General features: G+C 43.8%; 1 protein-coding gene across 5 annotated transcripts in view; it reads left to right on the top strand.

The window, feature by feature from the left end:
• The window catches only part of LOC145351806 (cadherin-18), a 556,159-nt gene that overhangs the window by 339,885 nt on the left and 195,558 nt on the right, over positions 1-20,716 (top strand). The window contains exon 1 of one of the 5 annotated variants that reach the window (XM_080201481.1): positions 10,111-10,178. The exons of the other annotated variants lie outside the window; for them this stretch is intronic. The gene's annotated coding sequence lies outside the window, so the exon portion shown is untranslated. Of the gene's footprint in view, positions 1-10,110; positions 10,179-20,716 lie in introns of those variants that run through there. 5 annotated transcript variants of the gene reach the window in all.

Genomic DNA, 20,716 nt, shown 5'->3' with positions numbered 1-20,716 from the left:
GTCGGTTCTACTTTTTAATTCCATTCCCAGCTTCTCATACTCCCTCCCCAGATCCTCAGTCCGCACTTTGCCTACGTCGCTGGCACCCACATGTACCACCACAACTGGGTTCTCACCCTCCCACTCCAGGTTCCTCTGCAGCCCAGCTGCGACATCCTGTACCCGAGCACCAGGCAGACAACACACCCTTCTGTGCACTTTGTCATTGTGACAAAGGACAGTGTCAATACCCTTCACCCCACTATCTCCAATCACTACTACGTTCCTTTTCCCCTTCTCTTTGCCTATGTCCTGCTGCATCACTGTACCGTGTGCAGTTTGCTCACCAACCTCACCTGCCTCGTCCTCTTCCAGAGTGGAAGCAAGAACCTCAAACCTGTTATGCAGATTAAGAGGCTGAGGCCTCCACTCCTCACCCCCCTTCCTCCTCCCAGCAGCCCCCTTTTGTTCCTGACCCTTAGATTTAGACAGTCTAGAGGGGGTGGATGTCACTTGCACCCCATTGACAATGGCACCCTCTCTCCCCCTGATGAGCCTCAGTGTCTGTAGCTCAGAGGCCAGCTCATCCACCTTGAGCTGGAGCTCCTCCAGCAACCTGCACTTACTGCAGACATGGTCACTGGGAAGGACCCTGGGGTCCACCAGTTCCCACATCATACAGGAACCGCACATCACATGCCCCTCCATTATTCAATATAATTTGTTGTGGGAAAAAATTTTTTCCTTGTTTCTTGCTGTAGTAGTTTTGAAAAAAAAATTTTTTTTTTTCCTTGTTCTTTCAACCTAGCCTTTTTACCTTCCAGCCCTTTTTGATATTAAGCCCTAATAGCTCACTCTGCTTCCCTCTCACTCCGCTGCCCGCTCCGACGCTGCCCGCTATCTACACCAGGCCTCCTTTTAAACTTGGCGCTGATTTAAAGCTGATGGGCCACAACTGCCTGATAATCACTCCCTCACAATTCTTAAAGCAGTAAATACAATAAGTAAATGCTTTAAACAGTTCTACAAAGAACAAAGTGCTTTAAACTTATTTTAAACAGGTTTTTAACAGGTAAAGTCTTAGCTTTCTCTCTGATGCTCCTTCCTCGTCTGCTCCAGCAAACAATGTAAGGCTTCACCGTGTGGACACTTGATAATTAAAGCTGATGGGCCACAACTGCCTGATAATCACTCCCTCACAATTCTTAAAGCAGTAAATACAATAAGTAAATGCTTTAAACAGTTCTACAAAGAACAAAGTGCTTTAAACTTATTTTAAACAGGTTTTTAACAGGTAAAGTCTTAGCTTTCTCTCTGATGCTCCTTCCTCGTCTGCTCCAGCAAACAATGTAAGGCTTCACCGTGTGGACACTTGATAATTAAAGCTGATGGGCCACAACTGCCTGATAATCACTCCCTCACAATTCTTAAAGCAGTAAATACAATAAGTAAATGCTTTAAACAGTTCTACAAAGAACAAAGTGCTTTAAACTTATTTTAAACAGGTTTTTAACAGGTAAAGTCTTAGCTTTCTCTCTGATGCTCCTTCACCGTACTGGGAGAGCTTGGCTAGGGGAGCAGCAAGTTCTGGAGCACACGTCTTCAATACTATTGCCAGAATGTTATCAGGACCCACTGCCTTTGCAGTATCCAGTGCCTCCAACCATTTCTTATCACGTGGAGTGAATTGAATTTGCTGGAGAGTGACGTCTGAGATACTGGGGACCACCGGAGGAGGCTGAGATGGATCATCCACTCGGCACTTCTGGTTGAAGATTGTTGCAAATACCTTATCTTTAGTGCTGATGTGCTGGGCTCCTCCATCATTGAGGATGGAGATATTTGTGGAGCCCCCTCCTCCAGTGAGTTGTTTAATTACCCACCACCAGTCACAGCTGGATGGGAAGGACTGCAGAGCTTAGATCTGATCCGTTGGTTCTGGGATCGCTTAGCTCTATCTATCACTTGCTGTTTTTGCTGTTTGGCATACAAATAGTCCTGTTTTGTAACTTCACCAGGTTGACACCTCATGTTTAGCTCTGCCTGATGCTGCTCCTGACATGCCCTCCTGCACTCTCCATTGAACCAGGGTTGATCTCCTGGTTTGATGGTAATGGTTGAGTGGGGGATGTACCAGGCCAGGAGGTTGTAGATTGTGCTGGAGTACAGTTCTGCTGCTGTTGATGGCCCACAGCGCCTCATGGATGCCCAGTGTTGGGTTGGAGCAGTTTGAAATCTGTCCTATTCAGCACGATGATAGTGCCACACAACACGATGGGGGTTATTCTCAATGTGAAGACGGGATTTCATCTGCACGAAGACTGTGCAGTGATCACTCTTACTGATACTGTCACAGACAGAGGCATCAGCAGATGGCAGATTGGTAAAGATGAGGTCAAGTGTGTTATTTCCTCTTGTTGGTTCCTTCACCACCTGCTGCAGACCCAGTCTAACAGTTATATCCTTTTGGACCCAGCCAGCTCGATCAGTAGTACTGCTGCCGAGACAGTCTTGGTGGTGGACATTGAAATCCCACATCCAGAGTACATTTTGCACTCTTGCCACCCTCAGAGCTTCCTTCAAGTTTTGTTCAACACTGAGTCATCAGCCAAAGGAGGACGGTATGTGGTATCCAGTAAGAGATTTTCTTGCCCATGTTTTCATGGGGTGTGGAGCTGATGTTAAGGACTCCCAGAGCAACTCCCTCCCGACTGTGCCACCACCTCTGCTGGGTCTGTCCTGCCACTGGGACAGGATGTATCCATGGATGGTAACATTGGTGTCTGGGGTGTTGTCTCTGAGGTATGATTCCATGAGAATGATTGTGTCAGGCTGTTGCTTGACTCATCTGTGAGACAGCTCTCCCAATTTTGGCATTAGTTCCCAGATGTCAATAAGGAGGGTATAGCAGGGTCGACAGCTGTTTGTTTTGTCCTTGTCTTTTCTGGTGCCTAGGTCAATGCCGGGGGTCCTTCTGGTTTCATTTCTTTGTCGAGACTTTATAGTGATTGTCACAATTGGGTGTCTTGCTCAGTCATTTCAGAGGGGCAGTTGAGAGTCAACCACATTGCTGTGGCTGTGGAGTCACATGTAGGCCAGACCGGGTAAGGGCACCAAATCTCTTTCCCTAAAGGACATTAGTGAACAAAATGGGTTTTTCCAACAGTCAACAATGGTTTCATGGTCATCAGTAGTTTCTTAATTCCAGATATTTTTCATTGAATTCTAATTCCACTTTCTGCCGTGGTGGGATTCAAACCCGGGTCCCCAGAACATTATCTGAGTTTCTGGATTAATAGTCGAACAGTAATAGCAGTAGGGCCATCGCCTCTCCATCTGCATTCAGATTAAGAAAAGAAAGGAAAGCAAGAATGTGAATAAAACAGAAGATCAAGAAAACATTGTTACCCTGATTGGGAATTGTAGAATTGGTCCGTGTGATATTATTCATGAGAAGCAGGATGCGCGTGTTAAATATATGGACATTATTGACTATGAAGGATTGAAACCAACAGGATGATCCTAATGAGGAACATAGGGAATCCTGGATGAGAAAGGACAAAGTCCCATCTCATTCAGCTTTTATCATCCTCTTTGTTTCAGCTTTACATCCTGAAAATGATTTCTTTCTGACAGTAACAGGAGTGTGACTGGCACAATTGGCACAGAAATACTGCCAAAATACATTAAAAAAAACTTAAAAAACCTTTAGGAAGAAGTTAATGTTCATGGGAACAAGACTCGGCTAGTCGTCAATTTCTGATGGGTCTCTAATGTTGACATGTCAGTACCTTACAATATACCATCAAACAAATGGCCACCAATTGATTCCCAGTTCATGGCACTGAATTAATTGCATTAATAATGTAAGTGCTGAAATATGATGGCATGTAATGAACTTCATTAGGGAGGTTCAGAGGGCAATTGCGATGTTTTAGTTCGTTGAGGCTCATGGCAAAGTGTTGCAAATCAATAGCAATTTGTGGCGTATCACAGCCTTCACTACAAAAGCTGGTTCTTTTTACAAATTAATGATGCCTAACGTTGTGAACCTGCCAGTATTTTTCAACAATTTCAGGGCCATTTTGATGTAGTTAGTTATACACTCTCAGGGGTTGGTGGAATATTTAATAGAGTGTGAACACCCAGGTTTTGGTGCTTGGATGGAGGGATATTGGTTGGAGCTGCTGTAAAGAGGAAGGAGGGGTTTCCAATATAAAGGAAGATGATTATGTTGATGAAAGAGGCCTCACACATGGCCATGTGCACAACCAATCGTATTGGAGGATTTGTGCTGTGAGCATCTGCCTTGGCAATGGGGCCATAACAGATTGGAATCCATCAGCTTATCGATCAATGAGCAAATAATAAGATTCCATGGGCAGAGGATGAGGTTTCTCACTGGCGCAGTGATGTCCATGGATCAATGGAGCGGTTAGGAGAAAACAGACTTGCATTTGTGTAGCACCTTCCATGAGTCATTATGTCCCATGGTGCTTTGCAGCTTTAAAGTGTAGTCAGTGTTGTAATGTAGGGAACATGGCTGTTAAGTTTTGCACCACAAAACCCTCACCCTAACCCAATAACAATATGATAATACCAGCTAGCCTCTTCTCGTGATGTTGATTGAGGGATAAACATTGGCCAAGGCACTGGTGAGAATTCCTATCATCTTCTTTGATTAGTGTCATGAGTTCATAAAATCCCTCCTGTGCAGAAGGTGGCCATTCAGCCCATCAAATCTGCACCTATTCTGCTACAGCATCTTGCCCAGGCACCCCCACATAGTCACCCTGCTAATTCCCCGAAACTGTACATCTTGTGACACTGAGCAGCAATTTAGCATGGCCAACCCACTTAACCTGCACATGTTTGGACTGCAGGAAGAAACTGCAGCACCCGGGGGAAGCCCATGTGGACATGGGGAGAATGTGCAAACTCCACACAGACAGTGACCCAAGGTCGGAATTGAACCTGCGTCCCTGGTGCTGTGAGGCAGCAGTGCTAACCACTGTGCCACCGTGCTGCCATGAGTTGTTTATCTTCAGCTGAGAGGGAAAATGGAGCCACAGTGAGTTAAATCTCAATGACATTCTGCTCTCTGCCATTTTCCCCATTGTTGTGCTCTGAGGCAAGTGGTGAATCCCCCTGTCTGCCAGACAACCAATTAATCCAGTTTTAACAAAACAATTCAGAGGATTTGAACTTCGGAAGAGCTGCAGCCAAGGTCAGGTGAGAGGGTGCAGCTCATTACACTTCTATCACCAATTACTATCACTAATAGGTGATTGGTAACTTCACCCACCTTCAGCTGCAAACTCCACCCCCCACACATTCCCCCACCGCCCCCCCCCGTTATCCTCACCATGGCACAGGAACAGGTTACGCAGCTCCGGCTGGTGAAGGGAAATAGCAGAGATCACACCTCCACCACCAACACTTCCAGCAGGAGTTGGGCCAACCCAGCAGCAACTCCTCTCGGCTGGATGTCCTTCTAGAGGAGATGGACAGCACAATGCAGCTGGAGAGAGCTGAGACCCCCAACACAGCGTCAACAGTCAGACAATCAGCTTCCAAATATGTCTGAACTCCTCAGGGAGCTCAAATGCTCATGAGACGGGCAGTCTCCTGGAACAAGACCTCCTTCCAAGTGGAGTAGCTGGGAAATGACAAGATGGTCACTGGAGAACCATCCTCCACCACCTTCCCCACCCTTGTCCTTGGCTCTCTGCATCCCTCCATTCTCCTGCAAGGTGAGAAGACAGAGAGGTGTTCGAATGACTTGTGTGTGGAGGGCGGAAAGACACTATTATTTATGGGTGGTGATCGTAAGGAATGAGTACAGGGGCAGGAATGTGTGGGTGAGTGTTGGCTGTCCAGAGGGGCCATAAGGTGTTTGTAGGGAGAGGAATGAGTGGAGCTGTAAATCGCGTTACCCTGGGCTGCGTTACTCTGAGCTGTGAAGAAGTGTTGGCCAAGTGTGGGACTTAGCATCTGAAAGTGTAATATCAGTCACATGTTTCCCCTTCCTGGATTCCTTGTTCCTGGCGGTGTGTTACTTCCAGAATGGACGGACCACACTTTTTCTGCTTAACTCCTCAGATACTTAGATTCACATCTCATTGGTTGCAGACGTTGTCTTACTCTTCCTTTATCCATTGGAGGGAAATCTCAACTCTGTGCAGCCCCCTCACATTTTCCAGTAAAGATGACCCTGGGTCTCTGGCTTCCAAGTCCAGTGACAGTATGGTTACGCCATTACATATCCTGCCACTTGGGCAGAAACTCAGAACAGAAGATTTACCCTTTATAGTTAACGCTTTGAGACTGTATGACTTTTCTGTAGGAAAAGTCAGCTCTGGGGGAAGATCATTTGGACTTGAAACACCTCTCTCCAAGATGCTGTCACACCTACTGAGCGTTTCCAACATTTTCTGTTTTTATTTCCGGTTCCAACATCTGTAGTATTTGGATTATATTCCATTCTTTACATGGTCAGCACTGTGCAGTGATTCTCCAACTGGGGAAGATATTCCTCTGCTGAAACTTTGTGACTAGTTTGCAGCTGTGGAGCTTTCTTTGCTGATCAGGGAGGTGCTGAAATGGAATAGAGCGGTGACCTTTACATGGACAGGTAGTGTCTTACTGCTGTCAAGGCTGGACTTGAGATTTCCCTTTTGTTAATCCCAGAGGAACTGCTCATTGAGGCCAGTGGCTCCAGATGGCAAATGTCTGTGATCAGAAGAAGGAAATATTAACACTGAACTGAACTAACAGCTGCCCATTGAGACAACCACTGAGATTGGCTGTTTTACCATAAGGCTGTAAATAAGAAAATGTCCTTGGAGTATCCTGGGTTAGTAATGACCATCAGCGTATGTTTCCGTTTGGGGTATGTACCTGCTCTTACCATCGGCTAATGTCAGAGACCTGTATGGATACCTGTATTTTGAGTGAGTTTTATATAAAGAAAATTAGTCTCTCCCTCTCCTGAAAGTTTTGACTTTGCCTCTGGTATAATTCCAAGGAATTCTGTCAATATCCGGGGTTTGAGCATTAATATCCCAGTGACTGGATTTTATGTGGGTGGTGATGAACTGGAAAGCTGGGGGTAATTACTCCGTGGGCTGTCTCTGACAGCTCCAGTCTGTCCACCTTGCAGTTGATGAGTTGCCGCCAACATCCTGTGCCTTTTAAGGATGGAAGCCCTAAATTTTGCCAACCAATCAGTGCCACCAGATAGGAATGTTTTGCTGCAATTGTATAGAGTGTTGGTGAGACCGTAAGACATAGGAGCAGAATTAGGCCACTCGGCCCATCGAGTCTGCTCTGCCACTCTATCATGGCTGATATTTTTCTCATCCCCATTCTCTTGCTTTTTCCCCCCGGTCCCACATGAATCAAGAACCTATTTATCTCTGTCTTAAAGACACTCAATGACCCGGCCTCCACAACTTTCTGTGGCAAAGAGCTCCACAGATTCACCACTCTCTGGCTGACGAAATTCCTCCTCATCTTTGTTTTAAAGGATTGTCCCTTTAACCTGAGGTTGTGCCCTCTGGTTCTAGTTCCTACTAGTGGAAACATCCTCTCTACATCCACTCTATCCAGGCCTAGAGTATTGTGTGCAGTTTTGGTGTCCTTATCTGAAGAAGGATTTCCTTGCTATTGAGGGAGCACAGCAAAGATTTACCAGGCTGATTCCTGGGATGGCAGGTCTGTCATATGAGGAAAAACTAAGTCAGTTAGGATTATATTAGCTGAAGTTTAGAAGATTGAGAAGGGATCTCATAGAAACTTATAAAATTCTAACAGAGTGAGACAGGGTAGATTCAGAAAGAATGTTCCCAATGGCGGGGGAGTCCAGAACTAGGGGTCAGAGTTTGAGGATAAGGGATAAACCTTTTAGAATTGAGATGAGGAGAAATGTCTTCACCCAGAGAGTTGTGAATGTGTGGAATTCACTGCCAAAGAAAGTAGTTGAGGACAAAATGTTATCTGATTTCAAGAAGAAATTAGGTATAGGACTTGGGACTAAAGGAATCAAGGGATATGGAGGGGGGTGGGGGATCAGGATATTGAATTCGATGATCAACCATCATCAAGATGAATGGTGGAGCAGGCTCGAAGGGCTGAATGGCCTCTTCCTGCTTCTCTAATCAGAGTCTTCTACTTCCAGCAGTGCCATTGGGAGGGTGACCACAGCCCCTGGCTGAAAGGTTTATCGATGATGCTGGCCTCACAGAGGGTCAGGTTTTGTCAAAGTCAGTCAAGCATGGCACAGTGACAGGCCCAGAGGGGGAGGGCAGTGATTGGTGAGGGTGAGCTGCCATTGCTGCTGTGCGGACCTCCTCTGTGAGCCACAGTATGTCTGGGTGGGAGGGAGCCCACCCCCGAGCCAGCAGGGAGACAGGCAGTCTCCCCGTGTAGTCATAGGCCCATCGACAAGTGGGAAAACACTGACAGTGGCAGTGAGATACCCTTAAACAGCCACTCAACAGAACAATCTGTCTTTCAGCATGAGGGCAATCTTCCGCCATCTCTGCTGTTGACAAAATATCACGACAACAGAAAGAAGATGGGGACTTCACCCCCCGCTCCCCCTCCCCGACTCCACCCCCCCGCTCCCCCTCCCCGACTCCACCCCCCCGCTCCCCCTCCCCGACTCCACCCCCCCACTCCCCCTCCCCGACTCCACCCCCCCACTCCCCCTCCCCGACTCCACCCTCCCGCTCCCAATTTCCTCCCTTGCCAGCCTTGTCCCACAGGGCCAATAAAATTCAGCCTTGCCTCTCACTCAACATCTCTCTGTCCATACTGTTGATCAAAGCCACTCTCCCCAGCGCAGTATAATCATCAGGAACAGGGAATCTGATTGATTCCACCGCTCCCCCTACCCTGCTATCTTCACCAGGACAGCTGCTCAGACTGAGATCAGCTGAGTGGCCATAGGCCGGACGTTCAGTCTGGGGTTCTCCTGACCTGACAACACAGCAGGCACTGAGCAATCCAAAATCAGCCACACATTTCCACTTGGAGCAGTTGGTGAAATAGGGGAAGATCACTGGGTACAACAACTCCATTTCCAACACTCAGCAGGGAATTAAGTTGCCATTCAATAACGTGTACTATTTAGCTGACCATCGATTTGTCACCGATCTGTCCCACATCAATTGTCCGAGTAGGTTCACTGCACATCTCCCTCTGATTACACGTATAATAGTGCCTATTGGTAATGCTGCACAGATGCTGTATTAATTATACCTTCACGAGAGTATCCGTGGTGCTAGGTAAAAGCACAGCTGTTATTTATTCTTACAGTAGTTTTCATTCAAACTGAAGGAGACAGTATAAGTGGAACAAGGTGACAATTTCACTATGAATTTTACATGAAGCTTATCTGAATTGTTGTTCTTATCTGACGAGAGTATAAATTATATCCAGCTCTGTGATTTTGGAGGTAGGCTTAAACAAAGATGCTGCTGGGTTTTATTTTTGCATATTTTCCAATTTATTCTTGCCCCTGATGGATTTAGGTGCAATTTGGAAAATGATTTCTATTTGCCTTGAGCTGCTCCCAATCAAGGAACTAAAGGACATCCCCTGAGCTGCAGTTTGTAGTTGGAGGTAGATTGTGGCTTTCTGATGGATGAGCTGGAAGTTAAGTGTTTAGTAGATGCAATGGCTTTGCACAGTGTGTGAAATTTATGATCAGCTCTCTTCCAAAGGGCTCATATCTCTCCGTCTGTGTGCTGTGACTGCACCTGACTGGCAATACCCTTCTGTCTGGGATTGATGAGTTTACAGTGCCGCTCAGATGCTGCCATTTTTCAGTAGGGCTGCAAATTAGGCTGCAAGCCTTTTGCTTTTATTAATTAACTTTCTTGGACTGAGGCACTCAGTGCTTCCCGTAATCATTTGTACTTTGCCCTGAAGTACTGGTACAGAAATGAAAAGGAGGAGAAAGAGAGAGGGAGAACAAGAAAGAGAGAGAGAGAGAAAGTATGAGATGCAAAGGAAAGGAATCAGAGCCATAGCCAATCAGAGAGGCTGCTCTTTAGATGTGCAGAAACTGTTCATGTGAGATTAGAGATTTGAAATCACACAGTCGCAAGCCTCTCAAAGGACCAGGATCAGCGGAGATGCTGGAGAAGTGACAAGCATGAATACTTGTTAAATACTATAGAAAATTACACAAGGTAAGATTGATTCCATTGGTCGATTCTGAATTACAGCAGTGTAATATTTTATTGTAATTAATATTTTGGAGAAGGAAATGGCAGTTTTGAGGTATGAAGTCAGGTTGGTTGGATTTTTGAATTGCTCGCTTGCATTCTGATTTTACTTGGCCTGCTGTGTTTTAAATATTAATTCAATATTTAGTTGGTCAGCTGTTCAAGTGTGCTTCTCCCTGGTGTACTGAAGACCAACATTTCCATTTCAAATGGAAGCACTACAAGCTTTCTGAGACAGCAGCTTTCACCGAGAACAGAAAATAAAATGAATCCAATACAAAGCTTTCAAATAGGGAGATGGAGTTATTTAAATACTAATCCACAAAGTGCTTTATTAAAAAGTCTCTAAGTGTTCACTTTGGACAATGAATATTCTATTTTTAACAGCAGGAACAATTAAATCTGCCAAGAAATTGGGACCTCAATGGATGACAAAAAGTTTTAAATATATTTTCACCTATTTATTTTCACATCTATTCCATATTTTATTTTTCATTGTCATGCAAGATTGTTATGGTATAAAATTAACAGATATTAGGAGGTAGTTTGCAAAGCAGTGATTTTATCACCAATCTATTGCCATCTATTAGGTGGTAACGATGTGTCTTACTTTACATGGCATGGTTGGCCTGGTGGTCACACTCGTTTGCCATTTGGTTAAGCAGTGCAGTTGAGGCAACTTTTTGGAACGGACCAAGTTGATTTTAAAAAAGTGATTCCAAAGTTTCATCTGGAAGGACCAGCCTTCGATCAATGTGCTGAAAATCAGAGTGATCGGCCTATGGGATGGGAGCAGTGAACCTTGCTGTGCTGGTGAATGGGAAAAACATGTTTCAGTATTGAAAATTGGCATGTCCCTTGTTGAACAATGTATTCTGTCCATCACAACAGTTTGCATTGCACTACAGTACATTTACTGAATGGATACATTTGGCATATAACTATTACAAGCACATAATTACACATTCCTGACATCAGTTAGACACTAGCCCTTCGTATGAATATCAACAGATATTCAACAAGAGAAAAGAAGTCAAACCAAACAGAACATTTCAGAAATAATTGCAGATCCACCCACCTGCCATTCTGAGAAGGCAAATTTACACCATCCCGACTTCCAAATATATCATCATTCCTTCACTGTTGCTGCGTCACAATCTGGAACTCCCTCACTGACAGCACTGTGGGTGCACCTACATCACATGGACTGCAGAGTGTTGAAGAAGGCAGCTCACTACCACACTCCCAATGGGCAAACGGGGATAGGCAATAAACACTGGGCTGGCCCGTGATACCCACACCTCTACAACAAATGTTTAAAAAGTTGGGCACGGTTTGTCAATAGAAAAGGAAGATACAATATTGAAGACAAAACTGAGAAGTTGTGCCTACATAACCAGAAAAACAATCCAGCTAAATGTAATCTTATTAATCTGTAGAACAAGACACATCTCATTGTAATTTCCCAATCACCATCATCAGTATCTTGTTCAGCTGAACAGAAGATATGTACAATTAATTTGTAATATCTAACTACCTCATTGCAAAACTAGCATGCGTGTGTTTGCTTCAAAAGAGAAATTACTGCCAGACTTGGACTACCCTGTGAAGAATGCTCCCTCCTGCTGCCCAGAGAACTACGAGAAACGTCCCAATTACAGGACAGCAACGTCGACCCTTCATTCCTGATGAAAAAGCTGCAGTGGAGCTTTGAACAGCTCAAACTTGAAAGATTATTGAGTTGCTGATCACACAACAGTGGATTGAACAGATTGCTCAGTCAGTGCATCTGCTCTTCCAACTGTCTCAACTGTCTTACCCAGCCTCACAGTGACATGATTATACAGGTTAATAGTCAGCCTGTAACACTGCCCCAATATTCCCAAAAAGGGGAAAAAAGTTTGTGTGAAGATATAAAATAAGCAAAGAAATATTCATTTTGCTGCCAGAATGTACATTTGCACAGAAGTTTCTCATGGCCTCCTCCACATGGTTCTGGGATGTTCATGTTGGGCACACAATCTCTCTATGATAGTGTATTTTCTTTGTATCCTGTAACAGAACTCTCAAAGATTTTGGATTAGCTTTGGAAGATGAGTTGAAATGCCTAACAATAACTGTCTTGTCTTTCTGTCACTCAGAAGCAGATAATGAATTTGTTCCTTTAGTAAACATCTTTCCTTGGCATCAGATGACAATCCTGTCTCCCAGTCTAGCGAGTTTCCAGTAAAGTCTGTGGCTGGGATTGACCATCTGCCCATGTGGTGTGCTTCACCATGGTGAAGGTGGCCGTCCGTTGCCCGACAATGTGATCTCTTGTCCTGCTGCTGTCAACAGGATTCCCATTGTATGCGCCTCCTTCCCAATGCCAGGAAATATGTGGTGGGAGTTCACTGTTGGTGGGCCCAGATGTTCCTGCTGGCGAGAAGGCTGTAAACTGGTTATCTCTACAGCCAACAGACCAGAGTTAAGAAAGAGGCAACTTCAATTCTGATTGCACCTTTAAGAAATTGCAGAAAATCCCCAAATATTTCACAACCGATTAAATATTTTTTGAACGATAGACTCTGTTACTGGAAATGCCAATTTGCATACAGTTCAATTCCACAGATAGCAACATGATAAAGACCAGAGAATCTGTGTCAGAGATGTTGAGCAGGACAACAAGGCACATTTTTCCAGTTGCTGTTTCAGATTGTGCAATGAGATATTTTCTTTCCCGTTGAGAGGATGGATGACAGTGCAGCATTACCCAAATGATATTCATGAGACTGGGGTTTGCGACTTAATAGCGGGAATTCTCCAACCTCACCTACAACTGGGATTCTCCAGTCCCGCTGCAGTGAACAGAGATTTGACTGAGCGTCAAATTTTCCCTCCTCATTCACAGCAGTGGTGGGGCATGTGACACCAGAGAATTCCAGTCAATAGTAGCTGCCAAAACTTTAGAAAGTAAGGGCTTGGGGTATGAATTTGAACAATGAAAGGATCACCTTTCTTCAAGATGGAACGAAAGTCCATGAAAAAGAGCAATAGGGGAGAGGAATTACAGAAATGGTAAACAGTGAGGCTATGTTTCAGGTGCAGACTTTAAAGATGGATGTAATCGTGTGGAACAATGGGACCAAAAAACAAAGATAAATGTTCTGAAATGATGAGGAACAGTTTAGAATGAATTGCCAATGAAGGCACAGAAACAAACCACAGTTGATGATTTTTTTTTCAGCTAAGTTACAGTTTGCCAGTTTGAACAGTGAACTTACACAAATTAAGAGGGTGAAGTTTGATTTGGTTTTGCACTTTGCCGTGTGTTTTTGTCGTTCGAGGAGTTTGAATGGAAGGGGAGACGTGAATTCTCTGCCTGTTCACGTCCCGCAGTTGCTGCAAGTGAGGATGGAGAGTTTGGTGCTTAGCCAAATCTCTGTTCACCCAGCAGCAGAACAGGAAGTCCCTCAACGCAAACAGCTGGGAAATTCCAGCTAGACTTTAAACTGAGTGAATGTTTGACACTGTGGAGTTTCAAGTTTAGAAACAACCTTAAACATGGAATGCTGTGTCGATGAGCTCTCTGATTTGCTCATCCTGTTAGATTAGTTATTTGTTGGTTGCCGTGTGATAACAACAGTTTTCACTCAGTGAATCCCAGGAAATTAAAAGAAAAGTAAATGTAAAGTTTGTTTATTAGTCACAAGTGAAGCTTACATTAACACTGCAATAAAGTTACTGTGAAAATCCACACTCCAGCACCTGCTCGGGTCAATACACCTAACCAGCACATCTCTGGACTGTGGGAATAAACAAGAGCACCTAGAGGAAACCCATGCAGACACGGGAAGGATGTGCAAATTCTGCACAGACAGTGACCCAAGCTGGGAATCGAAATTACCACCTTTGTTTGACACAGTTATCTGAAATAATTCTCCTCACTCAGTTTCACAGAAATATCCTGAATGGTATGGGACCAGAACCAAATCCTTCATCCTGTAGATCAGTCAGGACACGTGAGTTTTAACATAAACTCCTAGATAAAGTGTAAACACTTTCTCATTCCCCCTAATATTACTCAAGGACAATTGGCAAGTACAGCTGTCAGGAATAATGGACCATTGGGGCAGATTTTTCTCATAGTTCAAGAACTTAATGAAGCCAAATTTCTTGTTCCAAGTTCAGTACAAACCACTCTGAAATTTCTGATCGTTAATACTAATTAAAAGCCCAAGCTTTTCAGAGGAAAATGTACCTGGGTTTAGTCTGGTGAATGTTCCCATTAACTTTCGCTCTCAATGGAGATCTGGGCCAAATGACTGCCATGAGCATCATGCACAGAGTTTGTGTGCTGTGGGCACAGATGGTAAGATCAATCATATGATCTGTTGCTGCTAAGATAGTATTTTATCTTTAAAATAGATAAAACCTTTATTTATCAATTGCTTCAGGGTTAAGTTATCAACACATTTACATCAGAAATCCTAATATTTAGAAACAGTTAAATCCCAACTTAGTTTCAAGGCATCAATCTAAAGCAAACATTGAATATTCTTATCAAATTAATAACTGACCCTTTCTTGGATCAATCAGCTGACCATCAATCTTCGGGAATTCACTATTTAGAATGATAAATTATCAAAGGTGTAATTGAATCCAGACATTTCCTGGCTCCTGCAAACAGATCCATTTTGAAAAAAAATCAGCGAAAGGTTTATGGATAAAATAATCAATGGGAATGTGACTCAAGCATCAAAAAATAACTTGTTGTCTCGATTGGTGACGAGCAGAAGTTGCAAGTTGGCAGAAGAGACAAAACTGCCAATTACTGTTCCCCCCCTCCTCTATCTGAGAGATCCAGAAGCAGCTTTACATCGAACAATAAAGAGGCAGCATTCCTAACTGGGTAATGTTCCTTTTCCAAACTGGATAGTGTTCCCTCTGGTGAAAGATGCCTCTGTTTCTTCAATGAAGAGAGAGGTAAACGTATTAATCTGCACTTCTTGATGATTTGTTTTGGTGGGAGGATTGCTGTGATTTGTGTGTTTGACCCCCTGAGTGGACAGTGGTGAATTCTGCGGAGATTTTTTTCTTCCCCTGTTATGTGGGGAAAAGCTGTTTTGGGTTCGCAGTGTTACCTTGCGTGGAATTTGTACAAAGTTGTGAAATAGATGGTGTGTGAAATAAAAAATTTGTGAAGCACATCAGACTTTGTAAAACAAACTATTTTCTTTTCCCTTAAGAAGATTACTTGGCCTTAGGGCTAACAAAGACATGAAAGGACCAACACACTCTCAGGCGCAAAGGACAAATAATAACAAGCTATTTAATGGTATTTACCTGGACCTTGGTAACATATTTACTGACAGTGAGTGACACACTAATGCATTGAATTAATGCTGTAAATTTCAAAATCTTTGAGGAGAATTTGTTTTCCTATTTATAAAGCCTTTCTAATGGAGTCTGCAGGGAAATTTGACAATTGTGGTCACCATGGATTGTTCGGTTTCCACATTATAGTCTCTAGGGCAAATTTTCCCATTCTAACCGCCACAGGAATCAAAGTGGGCGAGGGATGGACCGTGCAAAGGTCAGTTGACTTTGGGTGGGATTTTCTGGTTTCAGCTGAAAAATCCCACCCTATAATCTAAATGTTTTATTTTTGAAACTTGACGTTTTCTCAGTCTGATCCAAACATCGAACAGGAGTCGGCCATTCAGCCCATCGCGCTTGCTTCCCCCATTCAATGGCTGATCTTTCACTTCGATGCCTTTTTCTCCATGTTATCCCTTTATGTCACTGGTATTTAGAAATCGAACGATCTCTGCTTAAATCATTCTCAATGGCTGAGCTCCCACAACCCTCTGTGGGAGACAATTCCAAAGATTCACAAAGCTCTGAGTAAAAAAGATCCTCCTCATCTCAGTTCTGAGTGGCTTCCCCCTTTTATGAAATTATGCTTCCTGGTCCTAAACTCCCTAACCAAGAGAAACATCTTATCCATCCCTACCCTGTCTATTCCGACAAATGTTTTATAGCTTTCAATGAAATCAGTGTCATTCTTCAAAAGTCCAGAGAACGCATACCCACTTTTCCCAATCTCCCTCCAGAAGACAGTCCCACTGTACTCAGAACAATCAAGTCTGGATAACTTTTGCTACATTTCTTCTAAGGCAATAATATCCTTCCTCACACACTTCTTACACACATTGTCCTAAAATTCTATACAATTGAAGCCTGTACTCAAATTCTCTCCTGATAAAGGTGAACATACCATTAGATTTCCTTATAGTTTGCTGCACCTGTGTGTCAGCTTTAAATGACTTATTGATAACGACACCAAAGTCCTTTTGTATATCTACACTTCCTAATCTCTTACCATTTAAGAAATACTCTGCATATCTGTCCTTCCAATTGAAGTGGATAACACTTCTCCATATTATATTCCATCTGCCATGTTCTGGCTCACTCACTATTCAAATCCTCTTGGAACCATTTTTCATCTTTCCAGCAACACACAATCTCACCTAGCTTTGTGTTAAATGCAGCCTTGGAAATATTACACATGGTTCACACATCCAAATCATTGATATATATTTTGAACAGCTGGGTCCCAGGTACTGATCTCTGCATTACTCCACTACTCACAGCCTCCCAATGTGAAAATGACCCACTTATTTCTACTCTCTGTGTTTTGCCTGTTAATCACTCCTTTAGCCATGCCAGTGTATTGCCTCCTCTCCTTGCTGCTCTAGTTTTGCTAGAGGGGACTTTATCAAAGCCTTCTGAAAATACAAATCTACCGCATCCACGTTATCAATGCTGTTAACATCCTCAAAAAAAATCACCAGATTCATCAAATATGATTTCCAATTCATAATTCCATGTTGGCTACCCCCAATCAGGTCACTGTTATCTAAGTGTCTATTTATCACATCCTTTGTAACAGATTCCACCATTTACCCTAACACTGATGTAAGACTATCCGGTCTGTAGTTTCCCATTTCTCTCTCCCTCCCTTTCACATATTCAGAATTCATATTCAAAACAACATCAGATTTTTAGCAATTATGCTTTGATCATGGCCAGGTTTGACTTTTAAGCGCGATAAAAAAAGTTGTGATTTTGGAATGTTTTGCTTCCGCTGGCAAGCATTTTTGATAACTAGAATGACTTTATTTTCAGTAATTCAGACCTGTAAATCTTCACAAAGACCGGCAAATGTACGGAAGCAAAGGGCCTCAGTGCCTGTTAGACTTGACAATGTACGGCTAAGTTGATGGTCTCCAAAACCTGATTCTGGCTCTGTGCGTAAACTATGGGCAGGACTTTCCAACCACACTCACTCCAAGGCAATAAAACCCCATCCCAATTCACCAAACCTTTGCACAGTCCATGTCCCACCCACTCTGATTCCTGTGGCAGGCGGAATGAGAAAATTCCGCTCGATATTCCGCTGTACGATGGTGCTTCATCACATTTTTATTGGGAAGTGCCAGATTTACAGGGTTTCCTCTGAAGGCAAATCCGAGGCAACTTCATAAATTTAACAAAATGAGTGTTGATGCCACTTGCTGTGCTCGAGATAGTGCTGAGTTAGAACGCTGTCACTTTCATTGGCTCTTGAAACAGTTGGATTTAAATTGGGTAGATTTAACAGATGTAGATTTGGATTGTGTGGTTTCAGGATGTGCCGATATTTCCCGAGATTCGCAGTAACATTCATTCAAACAATTTTGCAAACCAGGAAGATAAATCTCAGAAGTCTTTTTTATATAATATACATCTAAATGTATCTGTGTACATGTGAGAGAAAAATGATGATGATAATGTTCTGATTACACGCTTACACCCTCAAGATGAAGAGAGCTGCATTATCCAAACTCATCGAGTAGGTAGGCCATGGATTAGATGCAATGCTGAATTTACACCCTGTCTAAATGGGGACAATTTTAAACCCCCACAACACCACCCCGCCCCCCCCCCACCCCCCCTCCCCTCCCCACCCACTAGTCAGGAAACATAGATGATCTGGAGGAGGGGGCTGAGTGTAGGGTGACGAAATTTGCTGATGACACGAAGATGAGTGAAAAAGCAAATTGCTTGGAGGGTGTGGAAAGTCTGTAGAGGGATCTGGGTAGGCTGAGCGAGTGGGTGAGGACCTGGCCGATGGAGTATAATGTTAGCAAGTGTGAGGTTATCCACTTTGGTAGAAATAATAGTAGGAGGGATTATTATTTAAAAGGCAAAAAGCTGCAGCCTGCTACGGTGCAGAGGGACCTGGGGGTCCTTGTGCATGAGTCGCAAAAACCTAGTCTGCAGGTGCAGCAGGTGATCAAGAAGGCGAATGGAATGTTGGCCTTTATAGCGAGGGGGATAGAATATAAAAGTAGGGAGGTCTTGCTGCAACTGTACAGGGCACTGGTGAGGCCGCAGCTGGAGTACTGTGTGCAGTTTTGGTCGCCGCACTTGCGCAAGGATATATTGGCCTTGGAGGGAGTGCAGAGAAGGTTCACTAGGCTGATACCGGAGATGAGGGGGTTAGCCTATGAAGAGAGATTGAATAGATTGGGTCTGTACTCGTTGGAGTTTAGAAGGCTGAGGGGGGATCTTATAGAGACGTATAAGATAATGAAGGGGATAGATAGGGTAGAGGTAGAGAGATTCTTCTCACTCAGAAAGGACAGCAGGATTAGAGGGCACAGCCTCAAGATGGGGGGGAGCAGTTTAGATTGGAGTTGAGGAGGAACTTCTTCACTCAAAGGGTGGTGAATCTCTGGAATTCTCTGCCCATTGAAGTGGTGGAGGCTACCTTGCTTAATATATTTAAGTCACGGGTAGATAGGTTTCTGATAGACAAGGGAATTAAGGGTTATGGGGAGAAAGCAGGAAAGTGGAACTGATCCACTTCAGATCAGCCATGATCTTATTGAATGGCGGGGCAGGCTCGAAGGGCTAGATGGCCTACTCCTGCTCCTATTTCTTACGTTCTTACGTTCTTATGAAACTCTGGATTGAGAACAATGTTGATTTCACACCCACCAGTGGGTGGCATGGTGGCACAATGGTTGGCATTGCTCCTTCACAGTGCCAAGAATCCAGGTTCAATTCTGGTTTGGGGTAATTGTGTAGAGGTTGTATATTCTCCCCGTGTCTGCATGGGTTTCCTCCGGTGCTCCAGTTTCCTCCCACGCTCCACAGATGTGTAAGTTAGGATCCTCCCACTGTCCAAAGATGTTAGCTTAATTAAGCCTGAGTGTCCCAAGATGTGTAAGTTAGAAGGATAGTGGGGTAAATGTGCGAGGTTACATGGATAGGGTCTGGGCAAGATACTGTTTCGAAGAGCCAGTGCACACTCGATGGGCCAATTGGCCTCCTCCTGCAGTGTAGGGATTCTATGATTCTGATTTCACTCAACTGAAGCAGGTATAAAATCTGTGTTCCATCACATTTTCTGAATTTCTGTCCCAGAGAGCTCAGGGTGAAATTATCCCTGCACTGGGGATAGAGAGGGAGGTAAAAGAGAGAGAGTTTTGTACAGATCCATAGAACATGACAGCGCAGTTCAGGCCCTTCGGCCCTCGATGACAGTCTGTCATAAAAAAAATTAAGATTATCTCAGGTGTCAATCTTTAATCATCATTCATGGACTTTTCTAAACAAAATAAACCACTTGAATTTGAAATCAGTGAGTTATCCCAGCTTTGTGCTGGCGATTGAACATTTAAGTCTCTGATTTCCAGCTGATCATCCAGCAACACAGCAAGAGGATGGGGGTGAAATTAAACTTTAAAAAGTGGTGCTGGAGAGAGGAGAAGATGGATTTGTTGATCTGGGGGGATTGCTTGCTTCTCAGTCCTTGAATTTGGAAGGAGCAGGTGGGATTGGGAGGGTGAGTGACAGCAGAGTGAGGGTAATAAGCAGATAGAGAGCTTGAGTGGGTAGGGTTAGCGAGGGGCCTGAGGGAATGGCAGTAATGGAACTGGTTGGTGGGAACCTGGAGGGGTAGCTTCGTGTGATGGGGAATTGACTAGGTTTTATCGACTACTTCACTTCAGTATTGATATATATACAGGCTGTACCAGGCAGAATCTGGCATTTCAGTTGGAAAGGAAGCTGTGTTGAGTTAAGACACAGCATACTGAGTTAACTATCTTAGCGAGACACTATCACATCATTAATAAACATGTGTACAGTTAAAAGAAATGAGACAAGAAACATTACATCATTAAATTGATTCAGCAACCAGCTGCCTTTGGATCCATTTATTTGCTGATGTAGTATTGCAATAAAATAGTCACGGATCTTTCAAAATTTAATTTAATTCTCAGATTGTACATCACACTAAACAACTCCTGATTGGGCCTGTTAGTTCCCATAGTATTAACCTAATCTGCTTGCTGCAACTGAGTCGAACAAACTAACTGAACCATCGGCACTGTAACTGTCCTGTTATAAACCTGTCTGAAACCCCTGTGGGCCATCTCGTCCTTCCCCTCTCACGATCCCACTCATCT

Source organism: Carcharhinus amblyrhynchos, chromosome 2, assembly GCF_965287045.1.
Source record: "Carcharhinus amblyrhynchos chromosome 2, sCarAmb.v2.hapA, whole genome shotgun sequence".
Classification (NCBI taxonomy): Eukaryota; Metazoa; Chordata; class Chondrichthyes; order Carcharhiniformes; family Carcharhinidae; genus Carcharhinus; species Carcharhinus amblyrhynchos.
This window is presented reverse-complemented; position numbering and strand designations above follow the sequence as displayed.